We start from the raw sequence: 20,514 nt of genomic DNA on the forward strand, positions 1-20,514 counted from the left end.
CATCCCCACTATAAAAATTGTTTCAGCTCTACTGTACCCAGCAGGTCTCTGGAACATAGACCAGAATATACTGGTCTGTCAGTGTTTCCCCTCAGGAGCCCTGAACAGGCTCAAGCAGTGTGAGACCTCAGCCCTGCGGACGCTGTTTCAGATTGTGACAATGCTAGTTCCCAAGGTCCATCTCTTTTAGTGTCTAAGTCACTTTTGAAAATGGGACTCAGGCACTTAAGCCACTTTTGAAAATGTTACTGTGAAGGAGCAGAGAGACCGCAGCCGGGCACAGCAGGGGTTAAAGAACACCTGTGGGTTCAGATAGCCCGTCCCATTATATCTGCAGCCAATGCCAGGAGAGAGAAAAGAAGGGAGCCTGGCTCAGTCAAGGGCTGACTGGCGAAGAGGCAGGAGCTCTCTGTATGCCTGCCTGAAGGTACAGACCAGCAAGCTGCCTGCCAATGTAGCCATTGGAGGCAAGTAAATCTTCCCTCACCAAGGGGAACCTACAGATAAGCCCCAACTGTGGGGCAACTGGGCTAGCGGGGCCATGCCCCAAACTAAAAAGACTTTCATAGGGAGCAGGCCAAGAAAATAGGCCAGGAACCCCCCACATGGCTGGGGAAAAGATCCATTTCCCCTGTTTAGGGGTTGAGTGACACAGGACTCTGGGCCAGGATCTGACGGTGAAGGAGGGGTCAAGTCCCCTACAGCCTCCCTAACCAACGATCTAGCCACTAGGCTCCCCGGCCACAGAGACCCCTATCACAGTTGCCCATTATCTACCGCTCTGTTTTAGCAATCCAACGGCTGCAAGGTTTTAGCTTGGAAGCTCTTGTGGCCGGGACTGTCATTTATTATATGTTTTTACAGTGCCCCCGCACAGTGGGACCCAACCTGAATTTGCCCTTTCAGCACTACCATTATATAAGTGTCAAATACTAATTAAGGGTGGGATTTTCGAAAGCTGTGACTATTGACCTATTTCTGCTCCCACTGAAGCAATGGGAATTCTACCATTGGCTTCAATGAGCAGTTAGGCCAGTGCTGAGTACTGTTGAAAATTCCACTAACACCCCCCTCCCCCACCCCCCCAGGTGGATGTTTCATAGCAACAACTGCCCAATATCATAGTTCTTTAATGTATTGATCTATTTCTAGTTCTGATTTATAAAAAAAAAGTGCCTGTTGCAGCTTCTAAATGTGTGCACAAACCAAATTATAAAATTACTTACATATGCAATTAGCTCAATATCAATTAACAGTAGTAAAGACTACTCCAGGCCTACTGGGGGAAAATATAAATCTCGGACTTCTCTCTCTCAAATCAGCCTGAAGAACTGTTCTGAGAAAACAGATAAGCCTCGCAACACATCCTCATGGACAAAAACTTGGGCTCTGCTGGACAAAGTAAGGAAGCAAATTCTAGAGTCAAGGGCCATGCCCAGAACAAACATACCTAGAGACTGTCAGCTTAAATGTCCCAGTTGAATTGAACTGCTCAGTTACAGCATGACCTATAAAACTTAGAGGACCCAAACCTTAAAAGGCCATTCTATAACTGAAAACTAATTATTTCAATTGAATCTGGAAACTAACTGGAAGCTAGTGCAGTCTATGGATCATAGGGATAATATATTACAATTCTAAAATATTGCTAGGTTTTCAGGGAGCAAAATTCTACAGGAGCTAAAGTTTCTGAGTAGTTTTCAGATGCAGGCCCACACAGGGTGTAGTAATCAAAGCTTGTAAATAATTTGAAATGAATAATTTGTTCAGTGAACTGAATCTCTTTGTCTGTTTGCAAACTGTCAGATTTTCAGGAATTTTTAAATCATAATCATTTGCTGACTAATTTCCATGACTAATTCATGGTGCTTAGATTTGTGAGTCATTCTTTGCAAGTATTCGATATTCTAAATGTGAACACTGTTTAGTTTTGATAGCTATGGAGGTCATATGGTATACTTCTGTTCCTCGATAGGATGAGTAATGCTTAGCATCAGGTTTCCAGCATGATTCCATGTACTTATAAAGTCCGAATTTGTTTTCTATATACTTTCTCTAATGTTCATGTGATGTTGTCTGATTAAAATATAATCAGACAACATCAATACAATCATGTAAATCATTATTGCTACCACTGCTATATCCTTGCAGCAAATCTTATGCAAAATATAACTCATGGCCAGAAGGGGTTAAGCAGCTTGCAGTCTCAATGACCCAGAGCCCACCTATAAAGTCACATTAGAAAGGTATGCAAACAGGAATTAGGGTCATTCATGGTAGATAGGCTAGAACTTTGAAATACAAATCTATATTCGAAGTGATACTAATTGTGTGTATCTTAGAAGCTAGCCATGTAAACAGACACTGTCTGTCACTATAGCTAATGATTCAGAGATCAAAAGGGAATATTAACATTTTGATAAATCTTGGGTGAAATAATGTCATTATCTATATGTCTCTTTAAAGTTTGTGATAAACTGCCTAATGGATAAATTGCCCTATGTTAATTTGTGTAACTAATTACTGGTGGTGCTCAAGAAACAGAAATTTACATCAAAAGCCTATTGTTTACTCAGGACTATATGGTCAAGTGAAGGCTAGAAAACTGTATAAAAGACCATTGGGTCCAGATCCTTTTTATCTCAGATCTGCTTAAGCTTCACCTGGGGAAGTTTGAGTTGCCAGATTGAGATTCCAGTTATGCTGGTACTCCCTGAAGGTGATATTGGACTGTTACCTGTCGACTAAATTCTAAAAGAACTCTTTGCAACTACAAGGCTCACCATCTCTGCTATGAATCTGAACCTCAAGAATTGAACTCATGTCTGTATGTATATTGATCTTTTAACCATACTATCTCTTTTTTAAAAATAAATTTTAGTTTAGTTAATAAGAATTGGGTAAGATCTGGAATATTCATTAAACCTGTGAGGTAATGTGTCTGATCCTTTGGGATTGGTAGAACCTTTTATTTTATATGATGAAATAAGATTTTCAGTCATATTTGACTTGGGTAACTGGATGGAGCCCTGAGTCTGGGTTGCTTCAAAGGAACTGTGTTGTTGGCTTCTGGGCTACCAGTGAGGTAATAAAGAAGCTGTTTTATGCTGGCTTGGTAAATCTAAGTATTGAAAATATCCACCAGCTTTGGGGATTATCTGCCCTATTCTTTGCAGTTCACCCTAATTGCGTGACCTCAGCTGGCACCCACTGGGACCCTGGTCACAGTTCATTTACAGTTTGCTTGTAAAATTCATGTGTAAGAATATTCAGAAAAAGTCAACACACAGTGGGCATATAACAGGTGAAGCCAATTACTTTTAAAATGTGGATGAATATTTGTGAAGCTCTTTTGCTGGATTTGTCTGGCTCTATAAGTAGTAGTAGTACACTTTAGAGGTAATAAATGTATAAATAATTATGGAAAGGTCTACATCCAAAAGGAAAGATGGCGAGTACATTTTAAAAAGGCAGCCTTAGTCACCATTAACATCTGGTTATCCAGAAGTAGCCATGAATCCAGAAGCGCTTCTATATTCTGAACCTTATTATTGAATTATGCTTATTTTTCCTATTCTTGATACATCAGCAGTAGTGCTGGCTGTATCAGACCTACTGTATTGCTAGTGTATGTAAAGCAATCTTGTTTCAGGCCCCTAAAGGTAGAAAAACAGTCATATTTCATTAATAAAATTGCTGGGGACAATAGACACTAACACTGAGCAAACAGCTTGTCAGTGGAATACAAACCTAGTCATTATAGCTGGACTATTTCGTTGGCCAATAGATCACTCAGCTCTAACTAACCAGCCTACTCAGTGTAAAATAACAAATTAGCAATAAATAAAGCAAGTGGCACATTATCAGTGGCAGAACAGTAGACCTGTTTACCTCCTGTGAGTGAAAGGTTTTACAGCAAGCAGCAGACCTATTTCATTCTCTCATATGGGACTGCAGATATGTCTGCAAACTGTCCTTCTCCAAAGGAGTATCAACAGGGGAGCAAGCATTCCTGTTTCAGTTCCAGATATTCACACAATTTTTCAAAAGTAACGAGTGATTTTGGGTGTCTCCCTTTCCGGTTCCCAACCTGAGAAAGTTAGAAAAGCTTGAATTTCAAAGGATCGGTGCTCAAATTTAAATATCAAGGCACCTAAATCAGTAGTCACTTTTGAAAATGTAGGCCTAAGGTAAATATAGGTACATCAAATAGCAGTCCAACTTCACTTTCTCATTAAATAGTCCTTGAGGAAATAGTCACTGTTCACCAAAGAAAAAAGAGAGAGAGACACTGTTAATCACTCACCTGAAAACTCTTCAATTCTGGTAGGTAGTTTGAAGTTAGTTAAAACAAATGGCTGGAGATAACGTGCCATGTGCATTTCGTGAGTGCTACTGACAACACTACCTGGATTGCACCTATGTCCTAATTTTGAACTCAGACTTTGTTATTTTATATCAGGTTTACTTTGACTACCATCAGCCGAGTTAATAGTTCAAAAATTATTTGCAAATGCTTGTATTCAAAAGTGAATTTCCACAAAAAGGCAAGCACTTCAACCTTATTTCCACAAATGCTTGTGAAAAGGACATTTTAATTTTGATATTCACCAAAATCTTGCACTAAATCTTGACTTGCATAATTAACCAGCAACAATGGAAAATTATGAACTGAAATTCATGTTTCAGTTAAGCACATAAATCATTCAAGCAGCAGACAGAAGCAATATCATGTGAGTTGTGCAACTAATGCAGCACAATTTCAGATGACATATTTCAGATATTTGCAGTTAGCAAATAATATGTAGGCAAGGAATTATTCACCAAAGACACTTGTAAAGAATTTTGAATATTGAATGAATTCAAGCATTTTGGACTCTGTTTCTGGACACGTTGAGAAAAGAATAAGAGGAAAGATTTAGTGAATTAATTATGTATTGTGAATTATTTTCCCAGCTAAAATTACTAGGGTAGAGCCAGCTGTTACAATGTTTTCCCTATGTACTGTATGATACTCTGGCATTCTCCTTATACCTTTCACAAGCAATTTTGGAAAATGTATCTTTTTGAATGTAACAAATTTTCTAACAAAGAGGCAGTAGAAATGTTATCCACCATGTGGTATTTTTATTCCTCTCATCTGAGAAGCTGAGAAATCACCAAGGTGGATATTACTGCAAACTGGGAAATATTCCCACTGGTGTATTAGCTTTATTTATTTCTAGTCTATCCATAGTAGAATCTCTCAAGTATCAAACAGGCTACAGATTCTAAAGCCTGAACTCTCCTCTGTTTTGTTTACTATCACTGTGGTTTTGTGAAAGCTAAAGGAAGTCTCTAGTCTCCTTGTTCCCTCTGTGGATCTTCCCCATCACTTGAAAGACTTAAATGCCAATCTGAGAAGGATGTGACACAATGTGAATATCAATGTGAATGTTAATGTCTCAGAGCTGCCACAGCTGGGTCATTGAGAGAGGTAAGTATTCAGAATTTGAATCAGTGTAGGAGATCAAGATTTTCAGTGATTTGGGTGGAAAGCCTGACAAGCATGTTTTTCTACTTGCAAAGAAATAATTAATTTCTGTGGAAACGTTGAACTCCCGAGATAACAAAGAAAGTGAACTATTATGTGAGGAAAGGGAAATATAGGATTCCCAGGACTGTTAAAGTAAAAATAGATGAGTTCTGGGGGTGAAAATTGTGGAAGTAATTGAAAATAAAAAGACTAAAGTCCAAGTGGAAGCTTTCCTTCACTCAGCTAGGAGATCAAACTCTTCTCCAGGTTTCCTACTACTGATATAGCTACTGCCTTGAGTAACAAGTAAGTTCAGTAAATGATCTTATTTTCCTCTACCTTTATTATGTAATTAAAAACAGTCAGCTATTTAGTCAAAAAAATAAAGAAATATAAAATAAAGAATCTTCCCAAAGAGCACCTCTAGCTACTATTACAGTAATAGCTTCTCATTAAATCATTGGCTTGTATTTAGATTTTTTTTATAAGCATTGTTGGTTATAACCAAATAGCAACTTTTTACTACTACAACTGCAGACATGCCGAGATCCTCAGAAACAGTAGCTTTTCCTATTTTTCTTAGCAGCATGACTATTCTCCCACTATTCCAAATATGCATTACACTTATATATTACAAAGCCCAGAACACATTCTTATGCCTCTAAAAAAGAAAATATCCACCAAGGCTTGGCAAAATAGAGAAAATGGTTTTGAGCTGTTGGGAACTTGAAAAGAGACAAGAGTGGAACCCTGCTCTTTCACATGGAGCCCTGAGACCGTCTTCTGGTAAGCACCTCCTGTGGTTTATTTCAGTGTCCTAACCACTACCTTTACAGACTTGTGCAATCCCATATTTAGTCTAACACATAATTCTTAGTTCCCTTGGCTAAAAGGGTAGGGTAGGGAAGACAGAAGAGATCTTTGCTCTCAGAGATCCCTCTAGACACTGACTCTGAAAGGCTTCACTACCCCTTTGTACTTCCTTCCTGTCTTTTCTTCTTTCTGCCTACTTAGCCTCTTGACTCTCATCAGCCTATCTCAATCCATAATTAGGCACAGCTCTTCTTAATAAGGTCTAATCTAGAGCAATTAATTAGAGTTGCAGTGACCAGTGTGCTGGATCAGCTACTGTTGTCCAGAACTCTGTCACACTCTATCACTCAAAAGCAACAGGGACTCTTACAAGGAGATTGTGATGTTGCACTCTATATGATTTTATGAGTTTAAATACACCTCTACCCCGATATAACATGACCCGATAAAATACGAATTCGGATGTAATGCAGTAAAGCAGTGGGGAGCCCTGGACCCTTTAAAGTGCCGCCTGAGCCCTGCTGCCAGAGCTCCGGCGGTGATTTAAAGGGCCTGGGGCTCCACACAGTGGCTGGAGCACCGGGCCCTTTAAATCTCCAGCAGCTGGACTCAGGCGATGATTTAAAGGGCCAGAGGCTCCGGCTGCTGCAGGAAGCCCCGGGCCCTTTAAATCCCCATCTGAGCCCCACTGCCAGAGCTCCAGCAGTGATTTAAAGGGCCCGGGGCTCCCCACAGAAGCTGGAGCACTGGGCCCTTTAAATCACCGCCAGGGAAGCTGGTCCAGTCCAGCATGGCGTACTGGCTGATACCTGATATAAAGTGGCCTCACCTATAAAGTGGTGAGATTTTTTGGCTCCTGAGGGCCACGTTATATTGGGGTAGAGTTGTGTAATATAACTGGAATATGCTTCATGCAAAAGGTTTCTTGAAAGGTATTATTACAAAGCTTATAATCTACTGAGTGTGGTCATTCTATTTCTATAAATGTACCACTCTTGTATCTGAAACTAGAAATATGAAATATAACTCTGAGGGCCTACTGTAGTTATGCAAAGTGTGGGCCATTAATGGTGATTTGGAATCTTGATGACTCCAATTGACCAGGACAACTGTCTGCAGACAGCTCTGTTTTACCTGTAAGTCTTCCTGTATACATATGCGCTGGCAAGTGGGTAATGAAGTCTTACAGTGACATGTGATCATGTCACCTGAACTGGAATCCATCTTTAACTAGGTGCTTTTACATTGAGAAGCGGGGGGGAGGGAGAGGGGAACGACCCTGAGGGACAAAAGATTCCCGCCTTATGCAAAAGATATATAAATGGGTTGAACAGAGAAAAGTGGGGGAGCCATCATAAGGAATCCCCAGCTACCACCTGAGCTGGAACAAGGGCTGAAACAGGGGAAAGGATTGTGCCCAGGCTAGGAAGGCATCCAATCTGTGAAATAAACTTATTGAAACATCTCTCAGGGTGAGATTTTATTTGTACTCAGTTGTATTACCCTATTAGGCTTAGATTTGCATGTTTTATTTTATTTCACTTGGTAATTCACTTTGTTCAGTCTGCTATTACTTGGAACCACTTAAATCCTACTTTCTATATTTAATAAAATCACTTTTTACTTATTAATTAACTCAGAGTATGTATTAATACCTGGGGGGGGGGCAAACAGCTGTGCATACCTCTCTATCAGTGTTATAGAGGGCGAACAATTTATGAGTTTACCCTGTATAAGCTTTATACAGGGTAAAATGGATTTATTTGGGGTTTAGACTCCATTGGGAGTTGAGCATCTGAGTGTTAAAGACAGGAACACGTCTGTAAGGTGTTTTCAGTTAAGTCTGCAGCTTTGGAGCACGTGGTTCAGACCCTGGATCTGTCCTGGAGCAGCCTGGCGTGTCTGGCTCAACAAGACAGGGTGCTGGATTCCCAGGCTGGCAGGGAAAGCATGGGCAGAAGTAGTCTTGGCACATCAGTTGGCAGTTCCTAAAGGGGTTTCTGTGATCCAACCCATCACAGAGGGTTTAGATCCCTTAAGCAACGCTGACATCACTACATAAGGCTTAGGATGGGCCCTTCAAGGTGGGAGCAAAGTTAGTAAATCTGAACAAGAGGGCAGTAGGTCCCAGTGGTCATAGAGCACCTTGAGGCTGGCTTTATGCTTTGCTCTCCCAAGTGCAATTCTTTAGCAGGGCAGCACAGAAGAAAAGCTCCCTGGTGCATATAAACACAAACAGTTTCTTTTCTGGTTTGTACCATTGTGAAAGAACTATTAAACTAGAGCCAAGGAATCAAAGGGAGCAGACTGCATGAGCAGAGTTTTATGAGACTATTGTAAAAGGGTCTCCTGGACATGGAGCTTATTGAAATAAACTAGGAGAAGTTAGAACACCATGAAGTCAGCAATTAAATTAGCAATAAAGTGTCCGGTACACTCTTGACAAAAGTAGCAAAATTCTGCAAGTTAGCAGGAGACTGTCACAATTTGACACAATCTGTAAGCAGGTATTAGATTAGACAGGCTGGGAGATCTAGATTTATTTTGGACAGACTTATGATCATGGAAGCTATCCATCATTGTTAGTACACAACCGTACACAATGTAGCCTGAGAGACTTTTACTGCATATACTGAAAGTAGATTGATGAGCTGATTTATAAATAATGTAGACTCTTTCCAGCTTGCAGTTACCTGTTTACTACAGGAATGATAAACAATTGTCTACCCGACCTGCAGTTGATGGTTAAGCAAGTATGAACACTTTATTTATACAAATCAGAGAAGAGAAAGTGCTACAGAGTAAGTCCTTCAGGAAGTGTAGTGATGCCACACTTCCTGTATATGCTAGATGCAGTCCTTTGTTTCCCATGATGCACTTCCTGCTGGGGGCAGAAACAAAGAAGACCTGGACAGGCCAGTTGCAGGCTGCAGCTACACAGAGCACTAGAGAATCTGTTACCACATTGCTGGACATGGATCCTACTCATAACAAAGGATTTACCTTGACACCGGTCTGCTGATCAGAGAGATACTTCATTGGTGCTGGTTACATAGGGGACACAGTGTGCTGGCATAACTAGTGAGAGGTAACATTGAAATGGCTGCTACAGAACCCATTCAACTGCATATAACTCCCCCCACAGCCCTGGGATACAGTGGAAATGCTGACGGTGTCTGGAAATAGTTCAAACAGCAGTTTGAGATGTGTACGAAAGCCACAGGGGCAAATAAACAGGAATATGAGCAAAGGATTGCTCTGCTGTTAACAGTGTCAGGCATGGAGTGCTAGTGATAGTCAATGAATTACATGAAGATGGTGTGAGGGTGGAGGGAGAGCGAGAGAGAGAAGAAAGCTTTGCAGTAATAATGAGTATTTGAGGATCATTGTGTCCCAAGAAAAATATATTACTTTTGAGAGCCATGTATTCACGATGAGAACAAAGAATGAAGAGAAAATGATAGAGGAGTTTGTCACAGACTTAAAACTAAAATATCAGTCCTGCGATTATGGAATGTTAAAAGACTCTGTCATTAACGACCAGTTTGTTCTGGGATGTAACAATAAAAAGGTATGTGAATTTTTACTAAGGTGGATGGATCTGGCTCTAGAAAGAGCAATAGGTATATGCCAAGCACTGGAACAAATAAACATAAATAAAAAGCCTAGAAAAAGCCACTGAGTACATCACTCTGAGCACTATAGCTAAATCAGCAAGAGAAAAGTTCACAGAAATTAAATTGTCCAAGGACAGAAAAACAGAGAGCTGGAAACAATGTCAGTGATAGGCAACAGTATAAGCCCATTATGCTAACGTGGTCAGAGAAAGCACAAAACTGCAAATATTAAGTGAAAAAATGAATTCCTCAGATGAAGAAGAGGTGTTCTAAAGCACAGTAATGGAGGAGGCTGAAAACTCAAAAGACTGGCTAATTAAAACGTGCACAAATGGCATTAATGTGATATACAATATAGACACTGGGGCACAAGTAAATGCAATAACAGAAACTGAAATAGATGAGTCAAAAATATCCATGAAAGACAATAATGGAGGAACAATTCCAATTTTGGGAGAGTGCACACTGATATTTAAAAACAAAGGGAAAATGATAAAACAAGTGTGTGTGGTGGTACACAGAGGTGAGCAACCAGTATTGGGCCTACATTGGGTGCTTGGTCTCATTAAGAGGATGTAGATCAGAGAAAGACAAAAAGGCAACACAGAACCAAATATGAAAGTATTAATAGCATCATCTGAAGATGTATTAATAGGAAATGGGTGCTTCCCAGAAACCTAGAAGATATAGTTAAGAGAAGATGCAGAACCTGGTATATACTACATGAAAGTTTCACAAGCCTTAAGAAAGAGACTGGAAGAAGAGATGCAAAATATGACAGCAAATGGTATCACTGGAGAATAGAAGAACCAACAAATTGGATTCACTCCTTGGTAATTGTAAAGAAAAAAAGTGGTGGAATACAGCTGTGTATATATAAAAAGAGGACACATACACTTCCCCACAAGAAATGAATTGTTGTCTGAGAGTGCAGGAACCAAATTCTTCAGTGAATTAGTTGCCTTAGTAGGATATTGACAGATTCCCGTGAACACCAAGAGCTCCAAGGTCTGCACTTTCGACACATCCCCTGGCAGATGCTGCTTCCTAAAACTGCCTTTTGGAATATGTTCAGCTCCAGCAGTGTTTCACTGTACAATGATCCAATCACTAAAGGGTGTGGCAGGTGTGAAAATGTAGATTGATGACATAATAAGTTGGGACATTGAACATCAGGAATGACTGAGGAAAGTACTGGAAACTGAGAGCTAATAACCTGAAACTAAATAAGGCCAAATATCAGTTTCAAATGGAAATAAAATACTTGGGAGAGAGACTGACCTCAAAGGGAATCTTGCCCAATGAATCAAAGATTCAGGCAAAACTGAACAGACCAAGACCTAAAGATAAAAAGGGAGTTCAAAGGCATGCTGAATTATAACAGCAAGTTCATTGCTAACTATACAGTTTGCACATTCACCTAAGACATCTTTCCCATGAGGTTACCGAATGGACATAGATTCCAGAGCGTTCAGAGATTTAAAGCACATTCTGACATCAGCTTCAGTGCTACAATTTTGCAGCCTGTTGAAAGACATCAAACTCTGTACAGATGCCTTGAAAGGAGGGCTGGGAGAAACAGCATTATGGAGCTAATTGGTTGCCAGTCTCATATGCATCTAGGGTTATGACAGCCACAGAGATGATGGACAAATTGAAAAGGAGACACTAGGTCTGACATATGGATGCACAAGATTTTCACAAGTTGGAATTGTGGAGCTGCCACACTTCCTGTAAACTCTAGAGGCACTCTTTTGTTTCCCTGTGACACTTCCTGCTGAGGACAGAAACAAGCCCAGGATAAAGCAGCCACAGGCTACAGCTATAAGAGTAGTAGAAAGTTTGTTACCTCATTCTGTCTGTTCATAATAAAAGGATTATCTTGACACTTGTTTGCTTGTCATAAAGATACCAAAGGGAGAACTCAAAGAATCCATGATTTAGAACTCGTTAGTTTTTGGGTTTGGCAATTGAAAGCCTGTAAATCCTTAATGGATCACAATTCATTTTTGTACTGATCTGCTCTTGCTCTCTGCAGGTCCAGTAAGTAGGGGGGCAGTGGATTAGTGAGAACATGTAGCATCTGTCCTGATGGGAGTTGTTCAAAAACAAAACCAAAAAAGCTTAGATTCCCTTGTGGTTTTACACTTTCCATGGGGATCAATCTTTCCATGAGCTAGGTACAACTGCAAACCCACCTTAACTTGCAGGAGCAGCTGATGGCGTCATTTATTAAATTTTCCAAATGCGATGCTCAGTGTTTTCTTAGTAGAGGCAGAAAAATTAAAAGCAGTACTGAAAAAACAGAGATTTGTAAATTAGCCCAATGCCAACAAAGGACTCTGTTTAGCTATTAGCTCTAAAATCATTCACATGCCTCTCCAGAGAAATCAGGGGAAACAGATGCCCAGAGAGTCAATAAATCTGGACTCTGGCAAACCAAAAAGGAAAGAAAATTTCAGAATTAATGATCTCTCACCAATAATTCACAGGCAGCAACCCCTCTCATTTAAACCAGATAACTACTCACTAAAGCACCTCCACTAATTGCAACTGCCATAGTACTACATCAGGAGAAGTGGTATCTAAAGGGGCAATTGCATCTCCAAGGCCCATGTGCAGAAGGTACTCATTTCCATGGCGGACAAGGTGGGGCACATGTTGGGGACACTTAGATGGAGGTGGGGCCAAAATAAGGATGCTGCTTGTCTCCTCACTTGCACTGAGGGGCTTCCAAAGAAAGGATAATTCAGCCTATGGCTATTTATTTCTTCACAGTCCTCACTCCACATCAGGGATCCCCCTTTATGGAAGGGATAAGGCAACTGTGGCCAAGGAATGGTGGGGCCATTTGGGGAAAAAAAAAAAGCACATGGCCTGCAGCTGAACAAGGTCCTGTAGCTTATTCTAAAGGTCAAGGGGCAACTGACAGAAATACATGGGGAATCTATCCCCTAAAGGTAATCTCATAGAGATTTCTACCGCCTGAGTCTCCCCTTTCCTCCCATTAGCTTTACCATGGCAGGAAACAATCCAGCTCAGCAAAAGTAAGACACAAATTATTTAGTATTTATAAGTTATAAAACAACACCTTAATGTCTTCTGGAAAAGGGCTGATGTCTAAAGCTGATTATAAAGAACAGGCTGCTCAGAAGAAGTTCTGGCATTCACTTTCTGCACTAGCTATGGTTCTGAATGGGCTGAATGTTCAGTATCCATGTACAGCACCTCACAGTCTCAAGGTAACAAGGCCATGGAAGACTAATGAGAGTCATCAGAGGATAAAGACTGCAATCTTCTTGCCAAGCACAAATGATGAAAAGCATTCTTGGCAACTACTGCTACCTGGACATCCAACAGCAGCTGGGATATTAACATATACTTTCCATTGCAAGCCTGTGTTTTATAAAGAGAATCTTTCAAAAACAGGCCTCAAATTTTGGCCTCTTGCAATAATTGTTAACTGCCTCTTTTATCTGAGATTAGGGGACAGACAGTGGCCAAATTCTGGTCGGTTTACTCAAGTACTCCCATACAAGTTCCTGGGAATACTGTTATTAAACTGCAGAATTCAGATACTGTTGGGGGTCAGTATTTGCTGAGCAGTGAGCATCAGGAAGTGTGCCCTTGGTTTCCCCGTCTCTCCTCTCTAGTTCTGGGACCATCAGAACAAAATTGTGATGCTAATTTCTATCCATGGTTAAGCCTATTAAATGTTTGCCATCCATCCTTAGTTAATTTGTACCTGTAGCAAGAGGAAGTGTCAGCACTAAGATTAACTAATCAAAGACTTCCTAATGTTATAGATGTTTGATTTTGTTAATTCTACAAGAACAAATAAAATCAAATTTTACTATTCATTTTAAAAAATTTTTAGTTATATTTCAGATAGTGATTATTCTAATAGTTGTCTCAAAATGTTTTATTCATCTATTGATGAGAAATGTCATCTTCTTGGAAAATTCTACCATGTTTTTCTGTTAAACACCTGTATTTTGAAGCATACATGTGACAAATAGAAAAGTATTTATGTGTGTGAAGAGGGTGTGAGTTTTCAACCCTAAACACGTTTCACCTGATCCTTTCCTTAATTCTTTTCCAGCTGAATCTAGAGGATGTAGTTATTCATGTTTAGAACACGTTTGATCAGGGACATCAACAAGCTTCATATACCTTTACATTTCACAATGTGCACAGCAAGAACAACAGTTATGAAGTGGTGAGCGTAAACAAAACCTCTTAGAGTCCTTGAGATGCTACATCCTGCTGCTATTGTGGTGACAATAAAACTGGAATGACCTTCAGGACAGATTTCTCTGTTAAACTTCAAAACAAGTTAACTTCAGAGCCAGTTGAAATAGCTGCTTTTAAAAACTTTTCAAGGATTGCAAGTGTATTCCAAGGTCACTATTCTTCATTCTGCATTGATTTTAGGACCATGCTTTGTGATACAGCTGTAATAAATCTATTCATATTATATGTTAACATTTGTCAGTGTGTGTATAGAAACGCTGCACATAGTAGAATCGAACATTATTTCTAAAAGGCTGCTGACAATATGCACTGACAGACAGAGTTAACTTTCATATTTTCAAAAGAATGGTCTGTAGCTATTAGGATCCAGAAATATTTTTAATATACAGGACATCAGCCAGCTTTCTTTAAAATTGCCCATTGTAACTACAGCATCTGAGGCAATCAGGCACTAATCCATTTGTGCTACTTAGGAACTGCCATATGGATCAGGCCAATGACGCATCAAGTCCAGTATCCTGTTTCTGACAGTTCCAGCTCTTCAGAGGAAAGTATAAGAAACTCTTAAGTAGGCAGTTATGGGATAACCTTCCCCTAGTGCAGAGTATGCTGCGTAGGCAGAAAAACACTCTGCAGTGATCATTGATGGGATATAAAGAGAGAGTCATATAGTCCTAATTAGCCTAGGAAACTTTCTGTGATATAGGGCATTGAGGGTGAAGAAAGTGCTCCTTTGAAACCCATGGAAGGTGGAGTGTGTTGCCTCTTCTGACAATAGGAGAGAATAATAGAGACATAACAAACATTATTTTTGATGTATATTCACAGAGGGAAATTAGACTAATAACTTTTTTTATCTGCTACAAAGCTTGCTCTTGGCTTATTTCATTATGGGCAGCACAGGTAAAAGTTAAGGTTGCCTGATACTTCCCATTCTAGGACCCTGTTTTCAGTTGCTTATAGCTTTGCAAACTTTAACCACTTGGGCTGAAATTTTCCATGCTGGGTATGTGTGGTTGTTGTTGTTGTTGTTTGTTGTTTTTAAGATTCAGTTAATAGTCCAGCCATTTCCTAGAACATGTAGGAAAAACTATGTTGTTTTGCCCATGTTAAAAATCTTCATATAAGTGGTCGCGAAACAGTAGTACATCCATGCTTTGGAGAAAGGTCTTGAAATTAGGCAGGAGAGTCCCCCTAATGTCAGATATGTGCCTTTTACCATCCTCATGAAAATTCATGCGAAAATGGAAAAATTATAAGACTGAAACTCATACTTGGCACAGGCTAAGTAGAGGCTTGGTAGAATTTGGCACCTAAGTTCTACAAAGATTCCATCTGTACTGACCATGCTCTAGCCCCTCACAGCTTCCTATGTGCAACCAGTAGGGTTGCCACTCTGAGTTACAAAAAACTGACAACCGAGCTGATCCTGAGCCCATAAAACTGGACAGCTGGCAGTGTGTACTGAGTACTCTCACAGATGTTCCAGGACAGCTGCCTCGAAAAAGGGCTGATCCTGAGGAAACTTGGACAGGTGGCAACCCTTACAACCGGGCTGCCCATGTACCACCCTCACAGAGTGACTGAGCATGCTCCATCTTGGGTCTGCAGGGGCTGAACAGGACTTTCCCTGCAATTGCTCCTCCTCTCTATGGCTGGTTGCTGTGGCACCAGGCATAGGAAATGAGAGAAGGGAGACTATTTCTCTTGTGCTCTTAATGCTCTGTCTGCAGGCAACATTGAGGAGGAGTGTCTGACTTGAAAGCAGTGGGGAGTGAGGGACAGGTAAAGAGATACAGGGCTTCAGAGAGCAGGGATAGGAGTCTGGGAGGAGAGTTAGGTATATGAGCTAGGATGGGGTTCACAGACTCAGGAGCAGAGGGAAGGAAGCAAAAGACAAATGGTCAGGAGAATAGGAGCACAGAAGTGAGCAGAGAGAGAAGCAGAGTGGGGAGGGTAAGAGTTTTGGAGGGAGAAGCCTGTCGCAATCCGTTGCACAGTTATGGCTGTGTATGGCCACTTGTCGGTCCATGGCCATCTTGAACCTGTTAAAAGGACAAGGCAGCCTCCATCTTGGACCAAGTTCTTGTTGTATAGGAGAGGGCAGAGACTCAATCCTGCCCAGCAACACTGGCTGTGTATGCTCTCCTGGGTTTTTGTTTTTTTTCCTCTCTCCTGCTGGGCCATCTAAAGGTCAGGCTAGTTCTGTGTGTGAAGGCCTGATTCTGCCCAGCAACCTGTTTTTTTTGGGTCGGTCGTCTGGAGGTCAGGTTAATTCTGCCCAGCGACTCACTTTCCTGCTCTTTTTGGACCCAGTCATCTAAGGGTCAAGTTTGTTTACTTGTCAACTCCAGTGTGCCATGTGCAAATCCTTCCGACGTGGGGTGGCAACAACTCGAAGCCTGAAGGGAGGAGGGACCAGGGAGCCAATCAGATGCTGACACGAGGGAGTGAGACCTTTCTATAAAACTAGGTTTCCCCCCAAAATTTGTGTGGAGCATCCGCGTGTTAGCTGAAGGACCTGATCACTCTTTCGGCCAGGGTCTCCTCCCGGTAAAGCGCGCTCGTGTCGTATCGTTTGGATTCGTTGTCGTTTGGACCCGATCCCTGTCAGCTCGTCATGCTTCTGGTGTCTGTTCTGCTGGTCAGCTGCGCCTGGAGTGCGGTATTTGCTTTTTGATATCTGACAGTTAGCTTATTTAGCCTCTTATTTTTTCCCCTCCCTAACTTGGTACCAAATATCTACTCAGGATATCAGGATTGTATTAGTGAGCTCAGAATTGCACAATTGTTTAGCTAGCTTGTATAATTGTTCTATTTGTTATTGAATTGTTAATTGCAAACTGTTTTATGTGTTTGAATCACTGCTCTGTCTTTGTCCGGAGTGAATGAATCTGGGAGCTGCCTCTACTTAGAGAGTAGCTGACCAAGGGGGTCCAGTCCCCATGGTCTGAGTGAGTGGAATCTGCCCAGCTGCAGCCGCACCACACTCTGGATTTATCCTCTGTGTGAACGCAAGGGTGGCTGAAGCAGTGGCCCGTGGGTCTCTTTTCTGTGTTGCACCGGGCATCGCCCTGACGAACCCGATTCCTACCTTGAGAGATTGGTGTGCCTGTCTATTTGGTGGTGTGGTGAGCAGTATACAGTACACTGTTATTGGTTTGAATTTGCTTGCATTGTTTATCTGAGTCCCAGTTGGAAATTGCCTCCTCCCCCAGCCCAAGGTGTAAAGAAATCCCTAAATAAACGCAGCCACTTGGCTTTTCAGTGTTACCCTGGTCCTGCCTGCTTTTTCCTCACTCAATACCAAGCTTGAACGAACCCCCAGCTAATTCAGACAAAGCCTAGGTGGAGGGGAGAGCACATGCAAAGGTGAGGGACAGGAGCAGATGAAGGGGAGCAGGGTTGAAGTTAGGAGCTGAGGGGGTGGGGAAGAGAGGAGCCGAGGAGCCTGGAGAGAGCCCTGTGTTTTTTGCAAATGTGAAATAATGCAAAATAAAGTGAAAAACAATGCTTAAAATGACATAAAATAAAAAAATCACCCACAGCGACAGCTCCTGTCCTGCAGGGCTGAGCCCAGCTCCTCGCTCTGGGCATTGCGACCTGGCACTGCTTAGATTTGGCCTGGCTCTCCTGCTGTCCGGCCCTGCGGGACAGGAGCTGTCACTGCAGAGTGAGTGCAGGGAAGGCTCGCTCTGCACCCCCATGGCCTCCTGGGGGTAGGACCCAACCCCCCCGCAAGTCTCCCATGTCCCTAGGGGCATGACCCGTACCCCCTCCAGTGCCTCCCAAACCCTGGGGGCAAGACCTGACCCCTAAAGGGAATGTATAAAATACAATGTAAAAGAATACAGTACTTTTTTGTTCATTTAAAGTTAAGATTTTTCTGTACATTTTTTAAATTTACATTTTTTATACATTTTGTAAACTTTTGTATAAGTTTATAAAACTGAAAGTATATAATAAGAAATAACAAAATAACAAGAAATTCCCCCAAATAAATTGAAAATTGATATATATATTTTTAAAGTCAAACTCTAGAGATGGAAGGGGATAGGAGCAGGGCAATACCAGGAGCTTAATATTTGTAACCTGCCATCAGTGGTCTAATTTACTCACAAATTCCACAGCTTATGTCACACTCACATTTTAAAATATTTTCTTTACAGATGTCAGAGCCATGTTTTTTCCAGCAATACTTCGATGACATCAACACAATGGACAACGTAGAGATTATTTTCTTTATTTGTTAATCACTGTTGTTCTAAGAAAAATACAGAGCCCTGAACTCAGGCTCTGGCAGGAAACAAGCTTTCAGACTCACATTTAATGCAGATATTATATATGTGTGTGGATATGTTTTCATGTATATGTAGGTTTTCCACAAGTTTAATTAAGAAAAAAAGCAACCTGCAAAAACTATTTGGGTATGAATTCCCTGCCATAAATAGCTATAGATAATCAGTAATCTAATTACATGCAACCATCATTTCATTATTCCCTCAGATAAAAGAAGGTAAAAGCCATTTGGATCTGGCAGATTTCTATTTCAGAGTGCAATTCAGTGCTACATTCTTTATACATTATTTAAGTTGTTCAGAGACTGTTTTCAATCTCTGAATGCATTTGCCTGAAAATGTTCCATTCTAGATTGATTTTGATTATTCAGCAGCTTGGATGAGACTCTCCATTTTGAATTATGTTTGTTGTGTATATAATGCAGTGTATGGTGCTTATGCTGGTAGGTGATTTTTTTTTGTGCTTTGGCCTAGTGCAATGGGTATAAATGATCTAACCACTTCTCTGTGCAATGTAATGAGTTTCTTGTTCTCAGTCAGAAATATACAATAAACCGGAGAAGGGAGAGAGATCCACATCATTTCGTTGTCTGCTTACTGAGTCAATTTTTAATCCTGAAATAGGGGAACATAATGAAAGTTTTGATTTGTCACTACCTAATCATGAGTTGCTCATGCTCTAGCCCTGGCTCTCGTTCTGTTCAGCTGTGACTGAAAGTACCCCTATATTCACACCCTGCACGCTATTGTAATAATCTTTGTACAAAATATGTCTTGCAAGGTATCATTTAGAAACTAATAACTCACTGGTCATTAATATTCTTGTGTAATGTATGTACAAAATGCATATTAAGAGTTATGAATTTAAACTGAAATTATGACTACCATGCGTTTACAAGACAAGTGTGGGGAGTGGGCAAACCGGTTTCTCAAAGACAAAGGACAAGCTGACACCTCAAGCCAGGTGTCACCAAAGTTGATTGCCAATCACCTGGCAAGTGGCCATTCTTTGGTAACAAAGTGGGTGGAAACAAAGTGATCCGCATTTGAGCAAACAACAACATGGAATCTCTTTCACCATGAAACTCCATGTCTCCTTCCTACCAGATGGAATGAACTTTATCTAGAGGTAACCCCCAGGAAAATGCATTTCACAGTGTGAGTGGACTATAAAAACGAGGGGCAAAACTACCCCAGACTCACACATTCATATTCTCTGTCTCTCTCTTCTACCTGAGAAGACAAAGGAACCAGCCCTTTGACTCTAGGGGAGATCCTGGTCTGAGAATTTGGTCAGCCATGTTGCTGGGAACATGTGGTAAGGATTTTACATTGAACCATGTTTAGCTTGTTAAGTTTTAGCTACTAGAAAGTGTTTTATCTTTATTTCTCTTGCAACAATTTGTGACTTAAATACCTTGTTCTTGTATTCAAAATAGTTAAATAAACTTGTTTTATTTTTAAACTAAACTAATCAGTATTGTGTTTAAACTGAACTGTTTGGTAACTCCAGTTAAAGGAGCAAACTGTTGAATACTGAGCCTTTCCAGGAGCAACAGACCTTTAATAGCTGAAATATCCAGGAAGGGACAGGACAGTGCAGAACACGCGTTTTGGGAAAATTCAGGACTGAGAGTGTGTTGGGGAAACCCTGGAAGTAGTATCCGAGGCTGGCTGAAGCCAGAATGTGACTGGTGTATTGCTGACAGGCTGCTGGGTTAATTGTTGCTGGACCAAGACAGAAACTCAGGGTGTTACCTGCATCCCATTTGGCTGTTTGTGAGTGGCCCAGGCTGGGAGCCACAACAGAAAAGCTTTGTGAGGAACCCAAGCTTTCAGGGCAAGTGGTGACAACCCCTCACTGGTCTGGATTGGACGACAAGCGCGTACTGCCATTTACCTAAATGCAATGAGAGCTAAATAGGGTTTTTAATAAATCAGAAGAAACGGATGGATACATGAAGCTCTTTGCAAAGTAAGAAGAATTGTATGGGTTGTAAATTAAATGTTTATTATC

The 20,514-nt window shown here is 41.0% G+C and overlaps 1 long non-coding RNA gene across 1 annotated transcript; it reads left to right on the forward strand.

The window, feature by feature from the left end:
* Nucleotides 1–313: 313 nt before the first annotated feature.
* LOC123369261 lies at nt 314–14,152 on the forward strand. The gene is made up of 3 exons (XR_006578971.1): nt 314–427; nt 1,323–1,401; nt 14,048–14,152. It is a non-coding gene; the product is annotated as an uncharacterized LOC123369261 (long non-coding RNA).
* The last annotated feature ends 6,362 nt before the right edge of the window (nt 14,153–20,514 follow it).

The sequence above is a fragment of the Mauremys mutica genome, chromosome 4, assembly GCF_020497125.1.
Source record: "Mauremys mutica isolate MM-2020 ecotype Southern chromosome 4, ASM2049712v1, whole genome shotgun sequence".
NCBI lineage: Eukaryota > Metazoa > Chordata > Testudines > Geoemydidae > Mauremys > Mauremys mutica.